Source organism: Phyllostomus discolor, chromosome 9 (assembly GCF_004126475.2).
Source record: "Phyllostomus discolor isolate MPI-MPIP mPhyDis1 chromosome 9, mPhyDis1.pri.v3, whole genome shotgun sequence".
NCBI lineage: Eukaryota > Metazoa > Chordata > Mammalia > Chiroptera > Phyllostomidae > Phyllostomus > Phyllostomus discolor.
The window spans coordinates 52,775,944-52,800,790 of record NC_040911.2 but is presented as its reverse complement, the minus strand read 5'-3'; the positions used below and the strand labels follow the sequence as shown (position 1 = coordinate 52,800,790).

Sequence of the window (24,847 nt, the reverse complement as noted above, 5' to 3'; positions counted from 1 at the left end):
AAAGTCAAGTGAATCATGCAAGATCACTCAACTGGGAATGTTCAGAGTTGGGATTTGAGCCAGTGAGTTTGTAGGAAGTGCCTGTCTCTTGGCCACCTCCTGCCTTCAAGAGCCTGGGTCTCTTCATCTAGCGCCCTTGCTGGTCTCTCAATGCTGCTGTGAGATCTGCTAGAAAGCAGACAGGAAAGCTGTTACATGGCCCTCAGGAGTGCACACCATGGGCACTGCTCAGAGTTCAGTTATTATGTATGAAACTCCGTATGGGTCCTCCCAGCCCCACAGTGTCACCCATTTCCTTACAACCTCTGTGTTCTCTCTGGCCTGTTGCATGTGCGGTCCTGCAGCCATGGTCCTCCCCACACACCCCCTCCCCCTGCTCCTGACCTTCCTAATGCACACACAGCACAAGTTTTGCATACAGGCCTGGAATGACACTGTGGCCAGAGAAGCCATACCTCTTGGGCAGTCTTCAGTATAAAATGAGGTCTTTACAAATCCTGGAGCTCATCCTTGAAATTCAAAATTAGTATAGCAACACTAAGTTTCCAACCACAAGGTTAATTTACAAGTAGGCTTCTCACTAGCTCTGTGGACCTAATCAGCATTGCCTTGAGGATGCAGCTGCCAAAAAAAACCCCAAAAGTTTTGAAGGTTGAAGTGTGAAATAAACAGCAAAGATCTTTAGCCCACAAATTGAACTGAACTAGGATTTTCACAAACATCTGTTGAAGTCTACATTGTCCCATAGAGAGCATTTTCTCCAAATCATCTTTCTATAAATGAAGAGATTCAGAGTACTCTAATAACAGTTCACAGGAGCCAGAAAGCCAAGTCCTTTATTGAGAAACCACATACTTTCTTGGTAAGCAAAAGAAAATCTATCATCTAGGACACAGAATAGCAAGAACCCACTGGTATGTTTTTCCACCACTAAAGGGAATGTTGGAGCAGAGTTTTGCTGTTCATGGGAGCTAGGACTAAGTGCCCCACTACATCAGCTTCACCAATGCTCCTGTCACCTCTTCAAGTCTGCCACACCAAGACAATGCATTGTATCTCAGCTTAGAAAGCACCCTTACCACACCTTGGTGAGTACATCTCATCAAAAATAGAAACACAGAGGAGCTGTCAATGTGCCAGAGAAGAAACGGTAAAAGCAAGCTAGGCCAGCTGACCTGGAAAAGAGGAGGGCCAGGTCAGGGGTTTATTCAAATATATGCAGGACCAACATGAAAGAAAAGCAAACCATAGGCCAGAGGAGGCCATGGGGAGGCACATTTCATCTCAGTCTAAGGGGGTTTCCAGCTGCTGCACTGTCCTCAAACTGGGCTGCATTCAGTAGTGATGAGCTCCTCATCCTCAAAGGTTCAAACTAAGAATGGATGGCTTTTTTCAGCCAAGTAACAGAACAGAGGAAACTCCAGGGCAGATGAGTACAGGTGGCCACTCATGTCTATGAGAGACAAGATCAAAAAAGACAAGGTAAGTTCTAGAAACATATCTACAAAAAGGGAAGGACACAGTGAGAGAAAAAATACCAACAACAAATAACACAATATGGAAGAGGAAATAATTGGCTGAGTTACATAAGTGATATATTTTAGAATCTCACCATTTCCTAATAATTCTCATATGCACACATTTACACCAAACATGATCAAATTTGGCCAAGTTCATGTAAAACCAGTACTACTCAGCTATTTGTCAAAAACAGATTAGACCAAGATTTGCAAAGTTCTTTAATATAAATATACTTAAGTTGGTTATGACAGTACATAAAAGACAACTTTAACCAAACAATTTACTAAGGCAAAGAAAGGCTTCAGAGCTCTCAACAGGGTGGCTATTGAAGACATAGAGAAGTGATGATGAGATAGATGGTGACTAGAGAAGATACTGTGTTCAGACATCAAGAGAGCAGTCAGCTAAGAGAGAGCATGTTTGCTGCTGTGATCAGAAAGAAACTCAAGGTGGCAAAAAAAAGTGTTTCATTTCTTTTTAATTTTTAATTGTTATTCTACTACAGTTGTACCATTTTCTCCCTTTGCCTTCCTCTGCTCAGCACACACTCCACTCCCAGTCATTCCCCACACTATTGTCAATGTCCGTGGGTCATTCATACATGTTCTTTGACTAGCCCCTTCCTCTTTTATCTACCAATATGTCCCTTCTCCCACCCCTAAGGCCAGTGCAGTCTCTTCATGTTTCCATGTCTCTGGTTTCATGTTGCTCATTAGTTCATTCTGTTCACTAAATTCCTCTTATGAGTTTATAGGGTGTTTGTCTTTTACTGACTGGCTTATTTCACTTAGCATGATAGTCTCCAGTTCCATCCATGCTGCTGCAAAAGGTAGGAGCTCCTTCTTTCCTTCTGCTGCATAGTATTCCATTGTGTAAATGTACCATATTTTTTTGATCCACTCATCTATTGATGGGCACTTAAGCTGTTTCCAGCACTTGGCTATTGTAAATAGTGCTGCTATGAACATAGGGGTGCATAAATTCTTTGAATTGGTGTTTTGGCATTCTTAGGGTATATTCCCAGCAGTGGAATCACTGGGTCAAAAGGCAATTTCATTTTTAATTGTTTGAGGAAATTCCATACTGTTTTCCACAGTGGCTACACCAGCCTATATTCCCACCAACAATGCACGAGGGTTTCCTGTTCTCTACGTCCTCACCGGCACTTGTTGTTTGTTGACTTATTAATAATGGCCATTTTGACAGGTGTGAGATGATATCTTGTGATTTTAATTTGCATCTCCGGTGGCTAATGATGTCCAATTCTTATCATTTGTCCATGACCCATCTGTATATCCTCCTTGGAAAAATGTCTATTCAGGTCCTTTGCCCTTTTTTTAATTGGATTGTTAGTCTTCTTGGCATTAAGTCCTATGAGTGTATGTGTTGGAGATAAAACCCTATTCTGATGTATGATTGGTAAATATGTTCTCCCATATGATTGGTTCCCTTTTCATTTTTATGGTGGAGCCCTTAGCAGAAGCATTTTAATTTCATGTAGTCCCATTTGTTTATTTTTTCCTTTTTTCCCTTGCCCTAGGAGATATATCAGCAAAAACATTGCTACATGTGATATCTGAAATCTTACTCCCTGTGATTTCCCTATAGGACTTCTATGGTATCATGGCTTATATTTAAGTCTTTTATCCATTTTTAGTTTATTCTGATATATGGTGAAAGATTATGGTGTAGTTTCCTTTTTTTTTTTTTTTTGCATATACCTGTTGAGTTCTCCCAACACCATCTGTTGAAGAGGGTATTTTTACTCCATTTTCTGTTTTTTCCCCCTTGGTTGAATATTAATTGACCATACAGACATAGGTATATTTCTGGGCTCTGTATTCTGTTTCATTGATCTATGTGTCTGTTCTTATGCCAGTACCAACTGTTTTGATTATGATGGCCTGATAATATAGTTTGATCAGGTATTATGATCCCTCCTACTTTGTCTTTCTTTCTCAAGATTGTTGAGGCTATTGGGGGTCATTTTTGTTTCCAAATACATTTTTGAAATATTTGTTCTAAATCTGTGAGGTATGTCATTGGTATTTTAATAGGGATTAGGCTGAATCTATACATTGCTTTGGGTAGTATGGACTACTTAATGATGTTAGTTTTTCTAATCCATGACATGGTATATGCTTACATTTATTTCTATCTTTCATTTCTTTCTTCAGTGTTCTGTAGTTTTCCAAGGATAGATCTTTTACCTCCTTGGTGAAATTTATTCCTAGGTACATTATTTTCCTTGTTGCTATAGTAAATGGGATTTTTTTCCTAGTTTCTGTTTCTGATATTTCATTGTTGGTATACAAAAATGCTTTTGATTTTTAAACATTGACTTTGTATCCTGCTATTTTTCAAAATTCACTTATGAGGCTGAGTACTTTTTGGTGCAGCCAGTAGCGTTTTCTATATACACTATCATGTTATCTGAAAATAATGACAGTTTATTTCCTCCTTTCCAATTTGGATGCTTTTCCTTTTTGTCTGATTGCTGTGGCTAGAACTTTCAAGTTTTGTGGCTAGAACTATGTTGAATAAAAGTGGTGGAAGCAGACACCTTTGTGTTATTCCTGATCATAGGGAAAAACTTTGTAGTTTTTGCCAACTGACTATGATGTTGGCTGTAGGTTTTTGTATATGGCCTTTATTATGTTGAGGTATGCTTCTTCTATTCCCACTTTGCTGAGGGCTTTTGTCATAAATGGGTGCTGTACTTCATCAAACATTCTTTAGCATCTATTCATATAATTATGTGGGTTTTGTTTTTCATTTTGTTTATGTAGTATATTACATGTATTGATTTGTTAATATAATACCATCCTTGCATCCTTAGGATGAATCCCACTTGGACTTTTTAATGTATTGCTGTCTCAGATTGCAAATACTTGGTGAGGATTTTAGCATCTTTGCTCATCAGCAATATTGGTCAGATTTCTTTTTTTGGTGTGTCTTTACCTGGTTTTGAAATTAGAGTAATCTTGGCCTCATAAATCAATTATGGTAATCTTCCCTCTTCTTGAGTTTTTGGAATAGTTTGAGAAAGACTGGAGTTAGTTCTTCTTTGAATGTTTTGTAACATTTATCTGTGAAGTCTACAGTCTAGTGCTTTTGTGTGCTGGTTAATTAATTTACTACTACTTCAATCTCACTAGTTATTATCATTCTATTCCAGTTTTCTGCTTCTTTGTGATTCAGTTTTGGAAGATTGTATATTTCTAGAAATATCCATTTCCTCCAGGTTGTTCAATTTCTTAGCATATACTAGTTCATAGCAATTTCTTACAATCCTTTGTATTTTTGTGGTATCAGTTGTAACTTCTCCTCTTTTGATTCTGAATTTATTTATATGGGTAGTATCTCTTTTTTCTTGTAGAGTCTGGATAAGAGTTTGTCAATTTTGGGGTTTTTTTGAATGTATGTTACTTAATTCTGCTCTGATCTTCATTATTTCCTTCCTTCTACTAGCTCTGAGCTTTGTTGTTGTTACTGTAGTTCTTGTAGATGTTGGGTTAGGTTGCTTATTTGAGGTTTTTCTATCTTGTTTAGGTAGGCTTGTATTGCTATGAACTTCCCTCTCAAAACTACCTTCACTGTGTTCCATAAGTTTTGGGGTTTTGTGGGTTCATTTTCATTAGTTTCCAAATATTTTTTATTTCTCCTTGATTTCATTGTTAACACATTCATTACTTAAAAGATGTTATTCAGTCTTCATGTATTTTAATGTTTTTGACTTTTTCTTTGATGATTTTTTTCCAGTTTGAAGCCATTGTGAACTGAGAAAATGCTGCTTATAATTTCAATGTTCTTAAATTTGTTGAGGCTTGTTTTGTGTCCTACTATGTGATCTATTATTGAAAAATGACCAACATGAATTTGGGAAGAATGTATATTTTGCTTCTTTGGGGTGAAATGTTCTATACATACCAATTAAGTGAATTAGATCTATTGTGTTGTTCAATGCCACAATATTCTTTTTCCCCCCTTTCTGCATGTGAATGTACCATGTATATTTAACAGATCCTCTAGCTTTGGACTTTTGGTCCTCTCCATACTTTTTTTTTTATTATTTTATTGTTGTTCAATTACAGTTGTCTGTATTTTCTCCCTATCCCCTCCAAACCCACCTACCTCCCTTGCTTCCACTCTCCCCCTTGGTTTTGTCCATGTGTCCTTTATGGTAGTTCCTGCAAACCCTTCTCCCCTGTGTCTCCTCCCTCTACCCCCTCCCCTCTGGCTATGGTTAGATTGTTCTTATTTTCAAAGACTCTGGTTATATTTTGTTTACTTTTTTCTTTTGTTGATTATGTTCCAGTTAAAGGTGAGATCATATGGTATTTGTCCCACAATGCCTGGCTTACTTCACTTACCATAATGCTCTCCAGTTCCATCCATGCTGTCACGAAGGCTATAAGCTTCTTCTTTCTCTCTGCTGCATAGTATTCCATTGTGTAAATGTACCACAGTTTTTTGATCGACTCATTTACTGATGAGCACTTAGGTTGCTTCCAGCACTTGGCTATTGTATATTCTGCTGCTATGACCATTGGGGTGCATAGGTTCTTTTGGATTGGTGTTTCAGGACTCTTAGGGTATAATCTCAGCAGCAAAATTGCTAGATCAAAAGGCAGTTCCATTTTTAGTTTTCTGAGGAAATTCCATTCTGTTTTCCACAGAGGCTGCACAAGTCTGCTTTCCCAACAACAATGCACTACTAGGGTTCCCTTTTCTCCACATCATCTCCAACACTTGTTTGTTCATTTGTTTATGTTGGCCATTCTGACTGGTGTGGAGTGGTATCTCATTGTGGTTTTAATGTGCATCTCTCTGATGGCTAGTGATGCTGAACATATTTTCCTGTGTCTCTGGGCCCTCTGTATGACCTCCTTAGACAAGTGTCTGTTCAAGTCTTTTGCCTATTTTTTAATTGGGTTTTTTGTCTTCCTGGGGTGAAGTCATGTGAGTTCTTTATAAATTTTGGAGATCAAACCCTTGTCTGAGGTGTCACTGGCAAATATGTTTTCCCATACACTTGGCTCTCTTTTCATTTTAATGCTGTTTTCTTTAGCCATGCAGAAGCTTTCTAATTTGATGAGGTCCCATTTGTTTCTTCTTTCCTTTATGACCTTTGCTTTAGGGGACATATCAGTGAAGATGTTGCTGCATGGCATGTCTGAGATTTTCCTGCCAGTGTTTTCCACTAGGACTTTTATGGTGTTACAACTTATATGTAAGTCTTTTATCCACCTTGAATTTATTTTTCTGTATGGTGTAAGTTGGTGATCAAGTTTCATTATTTTGCACATAGCTGTCCAGTTCTCCCAACACTATTTGTTAAAGACTATTTTTGCTCCATTTTATGCCTCTTCTTCCTTTGTCAAATATTAATTGACCATAGAGACTTTGGTTTATTTCTGGGCTCTCTGTTCTGTTCCATTGGTCTATGTGCCTGTTTTTATGCCAGTACCAGGCTGTTTTGATTACAGTGGCCTTGTAATAGACTGTGGCATCAGGTATTGTGATCCCTCCTACTTTGTTCTTCTTTCTCAAAATTGCTGCAGCTATTTGGGGTCATTTATGGTTCCATATAAATTTCTGAAACGTTTATTGTCTATCTGTGAAATATGTCATGGGTACTTTAATAAGAGAGATTGCATTGAATCTATAAATTGCTTTGGGTAGTATGGCCATTTTGATGATGTCAATTCTTCCAATCCATGAGCATGGTGCATGCTTCCATTTGCTTGTGTCATCCTTAATTTCTTTCTTCAGTGTTGTGTAGTTTTCTGAGTAGAGGTCTTTTACCTTCTTGGTCAGGTTTATTCCTAGGTATTTTATTTTTCTTGTTGCTCTATCAAATGGGATTTTTTTTTCCTGATTTCTGTTTCTGATGTCTCCTTGTTGGTATCCAAAAATGCCTTTGATTTCTGAGTATTGACTTTGTATCCCACTGTTTTGCAAAATTCATTTATTAGGTCAAGTAGTTTTATGGTAGAGTCTATAGGATTTTCTATGTACACTATCATATTATCTGCAAACAGTGACAGTTTTGTTTCTTCTTTTCTAATTTGGATGCCTTTTATTTCCTTTTCTTGTCTGATTGCTGAGGCTAGGACTTGCAGTACCATGTTGAGCAGGAGTGGTGAAAGTGGGCATCCTTGCCTTGTTCCTGATCTTAGTGGGAAAGTTCTAAGTTTTTGAGTATGATATTGCCTGCAGGTCTCTCATATATGGCCTTTATTATATTGAGGAATGCTCCCTATATTCCCACATTGCTGAATGTTTTTATCATAAATGCATGCCATACCTTATCAAATGCTTTTTCCACATCTATTAATATCATCATGTGATTTATGTCTTTTGTTTTATGTGGTGTATTATGTTTATTGATTTGTGAATATTGTGCCATCCTTGCATCCCTGGGATGAATACCACTTGGTCATTGTGTATGATCTGTTTAATGTATTGTTGGATATGGTTTGCCAATATGTTGTTGAGAATTTTAGGGTTTATGTTCATCAGCGATATTGGCCTGAAGGTTTCTTTCTTTGTTGTGTCTTTATCTGGTTTTGGGATTAGGATGATGCTGGCATCATAAAAAGAGTTTGGGAGTCTTCCATCATTTTGGATTTTTTGGAATAGTCTGTGAAGGATAGGGGTTAGCTCTTCCTTGAATGCTTTGTAGCATTCTCTTGTGAAACCATCTAGTTCAGGGCTTTTGTGTGTTGGGAGTTTTTTGATTCCTGCTTCAATTTCATCAGGTGTTATTGGTCTGTTTAGGCTTTCTGCTTCTCCTTCATTGAGTTTTCTAAGATTATATTTTTCTAGAAATGTTCCCATTTCATCTAGGTTTTGAAATTTCTTGGCATACAGTTCTTCATAGTAATTTCTTACAATGCTTTGTATTTCTGTGGTATCAGTTGTAATTTCTCCTCTTTCATTTCTGATTGTGTTTATTTGGGTCCTCTCTCTTTTTTTCTTCATGAGCCTCCTTAAAGGCTTGTCAATTTTGTTTATCTTTTCAAAGAACAAGCCCCTGGATTCATTGATCCTTAGAATTGTGCTTTTAGTCTCTAAGTCATTTAACTCTGCCCTGATCTTGGTTATTTCCTTCTCTCTACTTGCTCTGGACTGTCTTTGTTATTGTTCTCGAGTTCTTGTAGGTGTAGGGTTAGGTTGTTTATTTGAAATGTTTCTATCTTCTTTAGGTAGTCCTGTATTGGTATGAACTTCCCTCTCAGAACTGCCTTCATTGTGTCCCATAAATTTGGGGTTGTTGTGAGTTCATTTTCATTTGTTTCCAGAAACTTTTTTATTTCTTCCTTGATCTCATTCTTGACCCATTCATTGTTTAATAGCATGCTATTTAGTCTCCATGAGTTTCAGTGTTTTTAGTTTTTTCCTTGAGGTTGGTTTCTGGTTTCAGTCCCTTGTGGTCAGAGAAAATGCTTGGTATGATTTCAATTTTCTTGAATTTGTTGAGGTTTGTTTTGCATCCTATCATGTGGTCTGTCTTCAAAAATGTTCCATGTGTGTTTGAAAAGAATGTATATTTTGCTTCTTTGGGATGAAGGGCTTTTCAAATATCAGTTAAGTCCATTTCATCTAGGGCACTGTTCAATGCCACAATATCTTTGTTGATATTTTGTTTGGAAGATCTGTCCATTTTTGACAGATGGGTGTTAAAATCTCCTACTATAATTGTATTACTGTTGATATCTTTCTTGAAGTCCCCCAAGATTTTCTTTATGTATTTGGGTGCTCCTATGTTGGGTGCATATATATTTACTATGTTTATGTCTTCCTGATAGATTCCTCTCTTGAGTATTATGAAGTGACACTCTGGCTCTTTTTTTATCATTCTTTTTTTGAAGTCTATTTTGTCTGATATGAATATTGCTACGCTGGCTGTTTTTTCCCCCTGTCCATTTGCTTGGAATACTTGTCTCCAGCCCTTCACTTTCAGTCTGTGTAAGTCTTTTGTCCTGAGGTGGGTCTCTTGGAGGCAGCATATGTGTGGGCCATGTTTTCTTATCCATTCTGCTACTCCCTGTCTTTTGATTGGGGCTCAATGACACAATAGTCTTGTTGGTATTTTGTTTGGAAAACTTATCCATTGTTGATCATGGGAGTTAAAATCCCCTATGGTGAGTGCATAACTGTTCATCTCTTTTGTGAAGTACTCCAAGATATTCCTTACATATTTAGATGACCTTATGTTGGGTGAATATAAGTTTACAATGGTTATATCCTCTTGTTGGAGTACTCCCTTAAATATTTTGTAGTAATCTTCTTTGTGTCTTGTTATGGCCTTTGATATGAACTATTTTGTTTTATATAAGTATTGCTACCCCAGCTTTTTTTTTTATGTCCATTTGCTTGGAATATTTTTTTCTATCCCTTCATTTCCAGCCTGTGTGGATCTTTTGTTCTAAGGTGGTTCTCTTAAGGACAACATATATGTGACTCATATTTTTTTAACCATTCAGCTACCCTGTGTCTTTTGATCAGAGGATACAATCCATTTACATTTAAGGTTATTATTGATAAGTATTTATCTGTTGCCCTTTTTTCCCTTTAAACCTATTTCCTCTCTCCCCTTTTTTTTCTTTATCTTCTTAAAACAGTCCTTTTAACATCTCTTGCAATGCTGGTTTGATGGAGATGTACTATTTTAGCCTTTTGTTGTTGTTGTTGTTCTGGGAAGCTCCTTACTTGATCTTCCATATTAAATCAGAGCCTTGTGGAGTACAGTAATCTTCCCTGCAAGCTTTTTGTTTGCATTGCTTGGAATATTTCTTGCCATTCTCTTTGGGCTTATAGTGTTTCTGTTGAGAAATCAGCTGCTAGCCTTATTAGGGGGTCCCTTGTGTGTGACTAGCTGTTTCTCCCTTGCTGCCTTTAAGATTCTTTCCTTGTCTTTAAATTTTCCCATTTCAGTTACGATGTGTCTTGGAGTTGTTCTCTTTGGATTATCTTGATTGGGACCTTCTGTGTTTCCCAGACTTGTGTGGCTTTTTCCCTCACCAAGTTAGGAAAATTTTTGTCATTAGTTTTTCCAACAGGTCTTGTATTCCTTGTTCCTTTTCCACCCCTTCTGGTAACACTATGAAGCAAATATTATTACATTTCATATTGTCCTGAAGCTCCCATAAAATTTATTTGTTCTTTTGGGTTTTTTTTTAATCTGTTGATCTGACTGGATTTTTTTTTTACTTGTCTTCCAGATCACTGACTAGATCCTCTGCTTAATCTAGCTTGTTTTATTTCCTCCTAGCATATTCATCATTTCAAATATTAGATTCTTCACTTCCTCCTGGCTCCAATTCTAGTTTCTTTCTTTCTTTTTATTTTTGCCAGGGGAGAATGCAAATGCAGCCTCCCACTACCACAAGTTATGCAGTTAGGTTTCCCACATATGAGGAACGCTCAACGGTCAGCATATCTGGAGTACAATGGATAAACATCACCCTGAGAAAACCACCTTCATGATCACAGTATCTCCCCAGCCAGGTAAGTATTTATAATTCCATGTACTTTTTCATGTTGATGTAGTACCCCTAAATTCCTTGGAGCTCCCATAGAGTTCCTTGTAGTTGTCACTGAATTCCTTCAGCATCATTATAACCATTATGTAGAATTTATGTCTGACAGACTGATTGCCCCAATGTTATTTACCACTCTTTCTGGGGTTCCTCCTTTCCTTTTCTTTTGTTTAGGAGTTGTCTCTTTATCTCCCCACATTAGGTGACTCTCCTTATTTGTTTCTGTGTATTAAATTGATCTGCTTTGACTCCCTGTCTCATGGGGTAGCCCTATGTGGTAGGAGAACTGTGTAACTCAGGGTGCCACCTCCTTGATCTCCTGAGCTGTGTGCTCTTTTGATGCCCTTTATGCAATTTATGTGGGCTCTCTTGTAACTGGGTTTTGGTCATTGGGTCACTCTTTGGTGGGTTCTTCCCTCGAGCTGGCACACTTAGAGTCAAATGACCCACTATGTCATATATGCTGATGTAGTGGTTCTACCAAAAGAGAACAAAACCACTCAGAAAACCAAAGCCACACCTGCAAAATACCCCCCAATCACTACCAAAGTTTCATCATCAAATTAACAAATATTAATAAACATGAAAAGAGATTCACTATTATAAGAAAGGAAAAATGAATATGAGATTACTAACAGAAAGAAAAATGATTTTGAGAGGTTTGAGAGAGGAAATAATAAGAGTAGGGAATAGAAACAAGGTGAAAAAAGGAAGATAAGAAGTTTACAATGTAAATTAAAAAGGGAAGGAAGAAGGCAAAATGAAGTAGGAAAAGGGAGGGGTATAATATGAGGTTTCAAAAAATTATTTATAGAAAATGGTGGAGAAGGGAATGAAAGTCACATTAAATTCCTCCCAGGGCCAATCTGGAATTACAACTCAATTGTAGAGTAACCTCCTGGAACAAACAACTGAGCAATGGCCAGAGAGAAGCCATATAATTTTGGACTCACAGGAAAATCAGCTTCAGCAAAACATGTCTTCACCTGCCCAACAGCACACAACATGGTAGGCAGAGTGATTCTCAGTGAACCAGGTGGAGGGAAGGACCCACCAAAGAAAGACCCAACAACAAACCCCAACCACATCCAGAAAGCCAGCATAAAAGGTATAAAAGGCATCCAAAGAGCATCAAATTCAGATGATCAAGGAGACTGCACCACTGAATCTCACAAGCCTCCTGCCATAGCAGTTCACACCACAAAGTCAGAAAGTCAAAACAAATCAATTTAAGAAGCAGAAGCAAACAAGAAAAATCCCACAAATAATGGAAAGACAAAGAAACAACCCCCAAACAAAAGGAAAAGAGGAATCCTCAGAAAGAATACTAAATGAAATAAAGGCAAGTCAACTATCCAATATTGAGTTCAAAACAATGGTTATAAGGAAGCTCAACAAGCTCAGTGAGAATTACCAAAAACTACAGGGAAACTATGAGGACCTTACTGAAAACTGAATCAGCATAAAAAAGGACATAGAAACAATCAACAAGGGCCAAGAGGAAATGAAGAATACAATTTCTGAGTTAAAGAACATAGTACAAGGAATCAAAAGCAGGCTTGACAAAGCAGCAGATCAAATCAGTGACCTAGAGGACAAAGTAGAAAAAACTCCCAAAAAGTGCAAGAAAAGGAAAGAAGACTCAAAAAGAACAAAGGGGTTAAGGGAAATGGAGGACAACATGAAATGAGATAATATCCATATAATAGGGATACCATCAGGAGAAGAAGAGAAGCAAAGAATAGAAAACCTGTTTGAAAAAGTAATGGTGGAATACTTCCCTAATTTGATGAGAGGAAAAGCCACACAAGTCCAGGAAGCAGAGAGGGTCTCAATCAAGAGGAACCCAAAGAGGCCCACTCCAAGACAAATAGTAATTAAAATGGCAAAATTCAAAGACAAAGAGATAATCTTAAAGGCAGCAAGGGGAAAACAGAAAGTAACATACAAGGGAGCCCCGATAAGGCTAGCAGCTGATTACTCAACAAAAACATTACAAGCAAGAAGGGAATAACAAGATATATTCCAAGTAAATAAAAGCAAAGGCCTGCAACCAAGACTACCCTATAAAATACCAATGACATACTTCAGAGATTTAGAACAAATATTTCAAAAATTTATATGGAAACAAAAATGACCTCAAATATCCTCAGCAATCTTGAGAATGAAGAACAAAGTAGGAGGGATCACAATACCTGATATCAAACTATATTACAAGGCCACTGTAATACAGAACCTGTTTTACGGAGACTGTTTTACAGAATCAAAACTGTCTGATACTGGTATTGGATCAGACACATAGATGAATGGAACGTAATAGAGAGCCCAGAAATAAACCCATGTCTCTATGGTCAATTAATATTTGATAAAGAGGGCAGGAGCATAAAATGGAGTAAAAATAGCCTCTTCAACAAGTGGTTTGGGGAGATCTAGACAGCTACACACAAAACAATGAAACTCAACCACCAACCTATACCATACACAAAAATAAATTGAAGATGGATAAAAGACTTGAATACATGTTAGGATACCATAAAAGTCCTACAAGGAGAACACAGGCAGGAAAATCTCAGATATTCCATGCAGCAATATTTTCAGCAATATGTCCCCTAGAGTCAGGGACATAAAGGAAAGAATAAACAAATGGGACTTCATCAAAATAAAAAACTTCTGCACATCTAGATAAAACATCAGCAAAATGAAAACAGAAACAACTGTATGGGAAAATATATCTGCCAATGATATCTAGGACAAGAGTTTGATATTCAAAATATATAAAGAACTCACATGACTCCACTCCAGGAAAACAAACAATCCAATTAAAAAATGGACAAAGGACCTGAACAGACACTTCTCCAAGGAGGGCATACTGAGGGCCCAGGAACATATGAAAAGATGTTCTGTATCACTAGCCATCACAGAGATGGAAATTAAAACTACAATGAGATACCACTTCACACCAGTCAGAAAAACCATCATAAACAAATCAATAAACAATAAGTGCTGGCAAGATTGTGGAAAAAAGGGGAACCCTAATACATTGTTGGTGGGAATGCAGACTGGTGCAGCCACTGTGGAAAACAGTATGGAATGTCCTCAAAAAACTAAAGTTGGAACTGCCTTTTGACCCAGCAATTCTGCTGCTGGAATTATAGCCTAAGAATCCTGAAACACTAATTCAAAAGAACCTATGCACTCCAATGTTCACAGCAGTGCAATTTACAATAGCCAAGTGTTGGAAGCAGCCTAGATGCCCATCAGTAAATGAATGGATCAAAAAACTGTGGTACATTTACACAGTTGAATACTACGCAGCAGAGAGAAGGAACTCCTACCCTTTGCAACAGCATGGATGGAACTGGAGAGCATTACGCTAAGTGAAGTAAGCCAGGTGGTAAAAGACAAATACCATATGTACTTACCTATAAGTGGAACCTAATTAATAAAAATAACAAGGAAGCAAAATATAACCAGAGACAATGAAATTAAGAACAAACTGACAAACCAGTGTGAACAGGGGAGGGAAATAATCAGGGAAAAGAAAGGAAATGGTCATCAAAGAACATGTATAAAGGACACATGGACAAAGCCAAAGCAGGGAGTAAGATTGAGGGCAGGAGTTGGGGATGTGTTAGGCTGGGGAAAGTGGAGGTGGGGAAATGGAGACAATTGTATTCAAACATTAATATAAAAATGCTAAAAAAGGAAAAATTATTTATAAAAATGAACCAGTATTAATAAAATTGAAGAAAACCACCATCACTGTAATATCAATGACAAATGAGCAACAATTAATAAATGTGGAAAGAGAATAGCAAGGAAAAAAAGAAAGAAAAAAGATTATGAGATGTCTAAAAGATAGGTGAGTTTGAGAGGATAGAGGGAGAAGAAATAATAAGAGTAAGGAATAAAAACAAAATAAGAGAGTGAAAAAATAAAATTGAAAATGAAAAAAGAAAGGTCAGGAGGAAGGCAAAATGGAGTAAGAGAGATGAACAGTAAAATTTGAGATTTGAAATACAAAAATAGTGAATATCTAGACATAAAACTGAAGAAATGCAACAACAACCACCATATCAACAACAAACAAGCAAAGATCAATAACAGTGGAGAGAGAATAAGGCTATCATAACAAAGGGGAAAAGAGTACAACATACTAATGGCAAGAAAAATGGTTTTGAGAAGCTAGAGGAAGGAGAAATAGTAAGACTGTGGAATAAAGATAAGGCATAGAAAGGGAAAATATAAAATTTAAAACAAAAATAGGAGGAGGGAGAAAGAAGGCATACTGGAATAAGAGAAGGGAGGAGTAAAATACGAGATTTGAAATAACCTAAAATATAAAAAAATAGTGAAATGGGAACAAACCTGAAGATAAAGGAAAAAATGTTAAAAGATATGCTGGAGAAAAAATATTGCAAATAATGAAGACCAAGGTGTAATTTATCTCAGCAGAGTCTTGTGTTTGCCATTGTCTACTCTTTCTGGATCTGCCCTGCTAATGTCAGATGGTGTCCCAGTCTAGCACTAGGAAACCTGTTTGAGGTTACAAGCAATCAACAGTATATGGCTGTCTCCTTCAGGCCTGGCTGGTCTTCCCTGTTCTGCCCTGCCAGCTTTCCAGCAGCACAGGGCCCAGGAGTGGTTCATCTAATGTCCCAGAGCACTGAAAGTACTACCTCCACCTGCTTCCCCAGGGGGCCCCTGGTGCAATCGGGAGGGTGGACTCCCTGGTTCGTCCCTGGGAGGCACTGTTCAGTCTTCAGGGAAGATGATGGGAATGTTTTCCCAACCCTCCCCACCTCCCTGCTACAGGTCTTGGTCTGTCCCAGATTATTTCCAATAATGTGTAGTTTCTGATGAATTAGCTGTCCATTTGCTATGAGGGACCAGTCTGTAAAAGTGTCAGCTCTTTCCCACTTGGCACTGACAGCAACTCTGTATAAGAGCTGAGGCTTGGTGGGGCTCTGAATACTTCTTGCTGCACCCTTCTCTAATCTCTCTGCTCTGCTGGTTTTAGTGGATTAGGGCCTGAAGAAACAGCTTAGCTCATTGTGTCTGATAGAAATTCAGAAAGGTCCCTTTCCGAGCTTCTCTTTCTTTCCCCTGCATAAATGCATTTTCAAGCAGGAGCCTCATGAGCTGGGTCTCACTGACCTGCAAAACCTGCAATACTGCAGGTAGGGGATTGAGCACACCTACCTGTGATGGAGCCTGCCTTGCTGCAATGAATCTAAGGCATTCAGCTCCTAGCTGTCCAGTCCCTAGCCTGCTATTTTTGTAGCAGACTCAGTCCCCAACTCGCTGCTCTACACAGACCCCTGCTCACCAGCCATGCTGGGTCAAGTCCCTTTGTTGTGCCACTTTCTGTTATTCCTATGCAGCTAGACTCAGTGGGAATGAACTGTGCTTTCCCTCTGTTTTGTTGTTGTTGTTGTTGTTGTTGTTGTTGTTGGCAGAGCCACTGAGTGCACAAGCATGGGGTCCCTGTCCTGCCATGCCTCAGCTCCCTTTTTTAAAAAACTCTCTATATGTCACACACACTGCAGCACTGAGCCTTCCAGTTCTCTGTGTGCTCCACCTCCTCAAAAAGCAAAAGTCTCTCTCTGTCAGGGCTGTCCACAGCCTGCAAGTGCCTCCAACAGTTTTAGAAGACAGTTTCTCTCTGAAACTCTCCCAGTTGGTGCTGCAACTATGGACATGCTGCTCACTGTGTGTGTGCAGCCTGTCTCCCAGACTTTGTATATCTACCCAAGTCTCACCCAATTAGGGTTTAGGATTTTCCCTGTGTGGGAACGGCCCTCAGAGAGGAGGGAACCACTAAGCTGTGTTTTCTATCTGACCTCTCTCCTCTGCTGCAGGCATCTTGCACAGGACAATTACCCCTCAACTTGTAAAATCTCTGACTGGATGGTACAAAGCATCCTCTGTACTCCTGGGCTTCAAAAATTCCCTATCAGCTGAATTACATTGATTGTTCAGGTCACTTGTCAGAAGATCGGCAAAAAATCCATGCTAGGGGTACAAACAAGTAAGCTCAGTTTCCACCTACTTGGCTGCCATCTTTTCTCCAAAGTCACAAAGAGTGCATTTCCAAAGTCATGGCACATGGGCTGAGACACAGGCCACTCAACTGACATTAAAAATTAGTAGGTCATAGCAATGACCTTCAATAAATGTGCTCTTAGGAATTTATTTGAATATAAATTGTAGCCTTTTCTTTTTTAATATAGCCTTTTCTGTTTAAGGGGAAAGTAGAATGAATCCCCCTTATGTTTTGTGAGTAGCATAGATGATAGATAGATAGATAGATAGATAGATAGATAGATAGATAGATGATAGATAGATAGATAGATAGAGATAGGCAGATAGATGATTGATAGAGATGACAGATAGAGATAGATAGGTAGACAGATCAAGAGAAAGAGACAGAAAGAAATACATACTGATGGAGACAAACATTGCTAAATATGATAAATGAAGAGACAGAAATAAATATAGATAATAAAGAGGATAGATCCATAGATACATGATAGATGATACATAGATAGATAGATAGATAGATAGATAGATAGATAGATAGATAGATGATAGATAGATAGATAGATAGATAGGATCAGATGATAGATATAATCAGAGGCTACAGAAACCACTTGAAAATGAATCAAAACCATATAACAATGTATGATATATATACGTTCTAATACTTCTGGTTTCTTTCACTTAATACCTCTCTAAGAGCTGAAATTGTGGGACAATTTAGTATTAAAACTCATCTTACCCAAAAGTCAATAGCCACAAACTATGGTAGCCACAGGTAGCCACAAACTATGCAATTTTCCCTTTATTTTGGAGATAGTATCAAGTTGTACAAGTGCTCAAGGAAAACAACAGCCTCCAAAAACAGATTTAATTTCAGGAACACTCAGTCATCCTGAATTGAGCATAAAACAATAAACTGTAACCTGCCCTGGGGACTCCTCTGCCATACTAATATCTATTCTTGATTTAAATTATGAATCCCCTTTAAAGAGCATTTTTCTGGGAAGACTTTGTTTTATACAGGTTAAAAGGCCAGTTGTTTTGGCCTAATCCTTTCCCTGCATCATTTGAACATTATCAGTAATCTAGTTAAGGAAAAAAGGAAATCTGTATCATGAGAGACCAGACCACAGCCTTAGTAATAAATTAGAAAGGATTACTTGTGGCCTAAAGACTGAATTAATGAACAATAAATTCATCAATTGCAAATACCTATACACTGTAATCAGAACACAAAAGCTTTTAAGGAACCTACTAAAATAAAGAAAGGGCATCCCCCAGCTGGTGTGGCTCAGTGGATTGAGTGCTGGCTGGCCTGCCAACCAAAGGGTTGCCAGTTCAATTCCCTGTCAGCACACGTTCCTGGGTTGCAGGTCAGGTCTCCAGTTGGGGGTGTGCAAGAGGCAACCACACATTGATATTTCTTTCCCCCTTTCTCCCTCCTTTCTTCTCTCACTAAAAAATAAATAAATATTTTTTTAAAAGAAAGGACAATTGTGAAAAAGTTTAACCTTCAGCACACAGATTCCTTGTACTTCCCTCTTATAACAGGGTACAGAGCATGGGTCCCCTTAAAATAATATTTGGGTCCCCCAAATTCTGCAAGAAGGCACAGTAGGTTGGGGAAAGAATGCCCAAAAAGTCAAAAGTACAGCATTTAAGGCACATTAAATAAGAAAGGCAGATTAACAGCCCATGTCTTCCTGAAGGGAGGAGCTGTGGAAGCTGCAAATTGTGTGCATGACTGTGAGACTGTGCACCTGCAGAGTGACTCATGGCATAGCCATGGGGTTGCTCATATATTATACAGCACCTGCATAAGCTACAGGGGTGCTGATGGCCACCCTGGATGCCCAGCCTGTGTGAGGCTGGGAACTCTTGCCCTGATTAAAGATTGCAGCCAAAAGAGGGTCAAAGACACTGGGGAACCAACAAAAATGGTGGACACTAATGCACCATAGGAAGATCCAGATGTTCAGCCATGCCAGAAGTTCAGAGCCAAGCATTTAAAATTGGAGCAGGCCAAGAAACACAGGGGAAGTTTGCCATGAAGTCAGGCGGTCTGCCTGGAGATCTGCTTGTAGAAGACAGTGGCAGAACTGGTGGCAGTGTGGAGGACCTGCCTGGCCAAGCACACAGACACACTGGTGAGCTGATAGCTGGAGTAAAGGCAGCTCCAGAGGTGAGAAACTGATGCTGTGAGAAGGAGTCAAGCCAGTTCACCCGGACTCATGAGAGATGCTTGGAGCTGAACTGTGATGGGGAACACTGAGCTGCAGACTTCTGTATTGCTAAAGGATGTTGCTCTTTTGGTATGGGGGCACAGGGTGGGTCTTGGTATGGGACTTTGGAGCTTGGTGCAAGCTCTCTCACTGAGCTTTTGGCAGTTGGATCTTTTGGGCCTCTGGCTCTGCCTCCCACATGGATGGGAGCATTAGTGGGACCAGGAGATGAGAGGCCCAACAGGGGTTTAGACCCCACATGGATGGGAGGCAGGGAGGGTCCCATGCAGGGATGAATGCCTTGCTGGGCTCCAGCATCTGGGACACCAGGATACAGGGTAGCATGGCACATGGTTTCCTAAATCACTACATGGAAAATGAGGACAGTACACCCCAGATCCTGAAGGAAAGAGCTACTGCAAGAAGATGGCGACTCTCTCATAAGTGCGCATGCTAGAGAGGATGAATATCTGATTGTGTGACTGGCTTAAAAACAGATAAGGAAATGGGGACCTTCTGGTCATGGGTTTGGCTTGTAGCCTTTTGGGGAGCAAGGGAAGTTCTGGGTCACATGGGAGAGAAGAACTCAGAGCAGGAGTGCTCTCAGCTCCCCCAAGGTTGGAACCCTGTTAATAAAAACCTGTTTCCTTCAACACAAATTGTTGGGTCATGTAGACTGGAGGCACTAAGTGGCCAAAACCCAGTTTGCATGGTTACAATCTAGTCATTTTTAAACACTTGTCGAAAGAAACTTAAATTTTGAAGTCATGAAAGCAAAATTTAAGTAAATATCCAAATTTATTACTCATAAAATATACCAGAAAATGATTGCATTTCCAGTGATTTCACCATTGTCCCCAATGGGTATTTTATTAGCAGATTCCATTTTAATGGTAACCAAAAACAAAGTTTCATATAATTCACTGGTTAAGACAAATCAGGAGGTTAGAAAACAAAACCTCTCCCATCCCTTTAGAGATGTGCTTCTTCACCATCAAGCAAAATGTTCTGGAAGCACAGAAGAAAAGTAAGGCTACCTGTGATGAAGGAGTCTGCCCATCTTTACCTCAGCAGTTCATGACTGTCTTAGTTAGAAAAAATGAATTTGGGACAACGGAACTGCTTTTCTGAATATTAAGTTCATAAATGTACAAGGAATAAAAACAGACATCAAGACTGGCATCTTCTCAACCACTATCTGGTCAATGTATATGTTCTAATCTTAACCAACTCTCTTTAAAAAAGTGTCTCCAGATGTATTCAAGTGTTCTCTGGGAAATAAAATTGCCTCCAGTTCAAAACCGCTGCTATGAAGCAACCAGACCCATTAAAAAGTATCCCATGTGGGAGGAGGAAGATGGAAAAATGGTAGGAGGGAGCAGATTCCACTCCCCTCTACACACAGAAGAAAAACCTAGCCAATCTGTGGAGGAAGAGAGCAAACAGCCAACAGTATCCCAGCATATATGCAAATAAGAGACCAAGAATTGTAGCGGACACTGAAAAACCAGACAGTAAGGAGAGTGCTTCAGGACAATAAGGTCCCAGGGACCAGTGCAGGACCAGGGCAGCTGTAGCCCCAGGCCCCGCAGGCTCCAGGTCTGCCACAGGGTCCTTCAGAGAAAGCAGGGTCAACTGCTCTCTCCCCAGCCAAACAAGGTTTAAGCAGCACCTGGACAGACCTGGTTGCTTGAAGTCGCAGTGGGGAATAAAAACTAAGTAGCAAACACACAGGGGCTGTGAGCACCCACAGAGTCTGTGGACACTGGTTGGGGAGAGTTGAGAGTCACTCAGCGATGGCCCTGACCCCGGCAGTCCCCAGTCTGGCTGGAGAATTAGCTGTGCAAGAAGCCAGACTTCTGTACAGAGCAGCAAGCTTGAGTAGGACGAATTTCTCAAAAAGAAAAAGTGAAAAGAGAAACACTGTTTAGGGAATTCTGCAGCAATCACTCCAACCTACTCCCCACCCATCTGGGCAGCGATCCTGAGGTTGTGCACCCCTGTAGCACTGAGAAGGGTAAGTGCGCACCCACACCCGAGGAACCGAGGCAGCCTGGCGAAGCAAGCACATGCCCACACCCCAGCCCACAGTGGTAACCCCGGAGAAAGAGCGCTCTCAGGAAGGTCTGGATGCTACACCCACCACCCTGAGGAGAGGCGCCAGACTAGTTCTGAAGAGAGTGCACAGAGGCTGATGGAGTGCAGATCCCATATCAGGAAGGGAGAAAAGCCATACCAATCACCCTTCAGCCTGCTGCAGCCAGCAAGACCAGAAAAACTGGTTTGGCCAGTTTCAAACCAACAAGAGCCTTTTTTTAAACTAATTTTTTAATTTTTATTATTTTTTTATCTTTCTTTTTTTTTTTAAGATTTTATTTATTTATTTTTAGAGAGGGAAGGGAGGGAGAAACAGAGAGAGAGAGAAACATCAATGTGCGGTTGCTGGGGGCTGTGGCCTGTAACCCAGGCATGTGCCCTGACTGGGAATCGAACCTGCAATGCTTTGGTTCGCAGCCTGAGCTCAATCCACTGAGCTACGCCAGCCAGGGCTATTTTTTTATCTTTCAATTCCTTTTTCCTCTCTTTCCTTCTTTCTTGCTTTATTCCTTCCTCCTTGCTTTCCAATTTTTCTCTTCTTCCTTCCTTCTTCTGCTTTTTTTTTAATACCCACAAGTGAGACAAAAAAACCTGGAACTGTGAAAAGACCTGAGTTGGACCCAAAGAGGGGGCACCAGAAAAGCTGAGACAGTGTGACAAATTTCACTTTGCTATTACAGAGAACCTGCAAGTTATTGCATATTTGTATTATTAATTTTTTTTTATTATTCTGACACCTTTTATTTTATTACTATTTTTGTAATCCTCTTCTTTCTGTTTAGTCTTCTTTGCTTGGCTGGTTATATTGTATCATTTGACAGGTTTCCCCTGTTCTCTCTTTCATAGTGTATTGCTAATTTACTGTCCTTCATTTCACTCATGTTCCATTAGCACACTACTCAAGGTCCTATACTCCCTATTCTTGTTATCCAGATCACATAGATTCTGTCATATGATTGTTGCTGTAATATTATTGTAAATAATAGCTGTTCCATATAATTGCAAATACTTCACAACACCCCTCCCAGATCTCAGCCCACTTCAAAGTTTCCTGAACTCTATTACTGTAGTAGTTAACTCTATTCTCTCACACACTACACCTATTTACTATCCTTTACTGTCACCTTACCTCAGAATCTGACCTCCCACAACCTCACTGCTTTCTACATCCAACTCACAATTCTTCCCTCCCAAATAAGAGTCTTATCTTCTTTCCATCCTTTCTAAAAATCAGCTAGCTGGGTGGAAGATCATGGTTAACACTATACATAGCCAAAGGACCCCTATCTCTTCTCTATTCGCTGCTACTGTAAACATCATAGAATACTCTCCTGCTGTCTTAAACCACTTTGCCTTACCCCTCCAACTGATCACAAAAAGAGTAGGTGGAAGCTGTGAACACCAGGATACCCACTGGAAGAAGAAACCCAACAACAAAGGAACCACCAACAGATAACAACAGAAGAAGGTGAAGGAGGGAGTAGTAACCACACAAACCTCAATCCAGGACCTATCTGGAAATTCAACTAAACAGTGGAGACAGTACCCAGTACAAACGACTGAACAAGAGCAGGAAAGAATCCTCAAAACCTTGTACACACGGAAGAACCAGCTTCAACACAACCTGCCCTCACCAGCACAACAAAATACAAAAGGTGGTGGACAGAGTGACCCCCAGTTAAGCAGCTGGTGGGAAGGAACCACCAAAAAAAGACCCAACAACAATCAAAACCCAAAGACAAACACAGAGTGAATTTAAACGACAACCCAACACCAGAGAGCTCGGGATTTCAAGGAGACTGCACCACTGAATCTCACAGGTATTCTACCACAGAAGTTCACACCATAAACCCAGGGAGCCAGAACAGATTAATTTAAGAAGCTGAGGCTAACAAGAAGAGTCTCACAAACAATGGGAAAACAAAGAAACAGTCTCCAAATGAAAAGAAAGGAGGAAGCCTCAGAAAGAATGCTAAATGAAATACAGGAAACTCAACTATCAGATATTGAGTTCAAAGCATTGCTTGTCAGGAAGCTCAGTGAGCTCACAATGAAACTACAGGGAAACTATAATGAATTCACTGCAAACTATATCAACATGAAAAAGGAAATAGAAACTATCAACAAGGGCCAAAAGGAAATGAAGAATACAATTTCTGAACTGAAGAACACAGTAGAAGGAATCAACAGCAGGATCGATGAAGCAGAAGATCAGATCACTGAGCTAGAGGACAAAGTAGAAGAAAACACCCAGAAAGAACAAGAAAAGGAAAAGAGGTTCAGAAAGAATGAAGAGGAATTAAGAGAAATGCAAGACAATATGAAATGTAATAACATTTGTATAATAGGGATACCAGAAGGAGAAGAAGAAGAGGAAGGGATAGAAAACCTATTTGAAAAAGTATTGATGGAAAACTTCCCTAATTTGATGAGAGAAAAAGTCACACAAATCCAGGAAACACAGAAAGTCCCAATCAAGAGGAACCCAAAGAGGCCCACTTCAAGACACATAATTAAAATGGCAAAATTCCAAGACAAAGAGAGAATCTTAAAGGCAACAAGGGATAAACAGGAAGTAACATACAAGGGAGCCCCAATTAGGTTAGCAGCTGACTTCTCAAAGGAAATGCTCCAAGCCAGAAAAGAATGGCAATAAATATTCCAAGTAATGAGAACCAGAGGCCTGCAACCAAGGCTACTTTACCCAGCAAGGCACACAAACAAGGCAGAAGGCCAAATAAGGAGCTGCCCAGACAAAAGAAGTCTAAAAGAATACACCTCCACCAAACCAGCTCTGCAAGAGATGATAAAGGGACTGCTTTAAGGAAAGGAAGGAAAAGAGAGAGAGAGGAACACAGGTATGAAAATGGCAATGAATAAGTACCTATCAATAATAACCTTAAACATAAATGGATTAAATGCTCCAATCAAAAGACATAGAATAGCTGAATGGATAAAAAGGCATGACCCAAACATATGCTGCCTACAAGAGACCCACCTCAGGACAAAAGGCCTACACAGACTAAAAGTGAAGAGCTGGAAACAAATTTTCCAAGCAAATGGACAAGAGAAAAAATCCAGGGTAGCAATACTCATATCAGACAAAATAGACTTCAGAAAAAGGGCCATAGAGACCCAGAAGTTCACTTCATAATACTCAAGGGAAGAATCCATCAAGAAGACATAAACATTGTAAATATATATGTGCCCAACATACAAGCACCCAAATGCATAAAGAAAATCTTGGAGGACATCAAGAAAGATATTGACAGCAATACAACTGTAGTAGGGGATTTTAACACCCATCTATCAAAAATGGATATCTTCCAAACAAAATATCAACAAAGATATTGTAGCATTGAACAATGCCCTAGGTGAAATGGACTTAACTGATGTTTAAAAAGCCCTTCATCCCAA

The 24,847-nt window shown here is 39.4% G+C and overlaps 1 protein-coding gene and 1 non-coding gene across 9 annotated transcripts in view; both read right to left on the bottom strand.

The window, feature by feature from the left end:
- LDLRAD4 (low density lipoprotein receptor class A domain containing 4) overlaps positions 1-24,847 on the bottom strand; it is a 621,642-nt gene that overhangs the window by 554,954 nt on the left and 41,841 nt on the right. The gene's annotated exons all lie outside the window — the stretch shown is intronic.
- LOC114507190 lies at positions 10,884-11,045 on the bottom strand. The gene has a single exon (XR_003685459.1). It is a non-coding gene; the product is annotated as a U1 spliceosomal RNA (small nuclear RNA).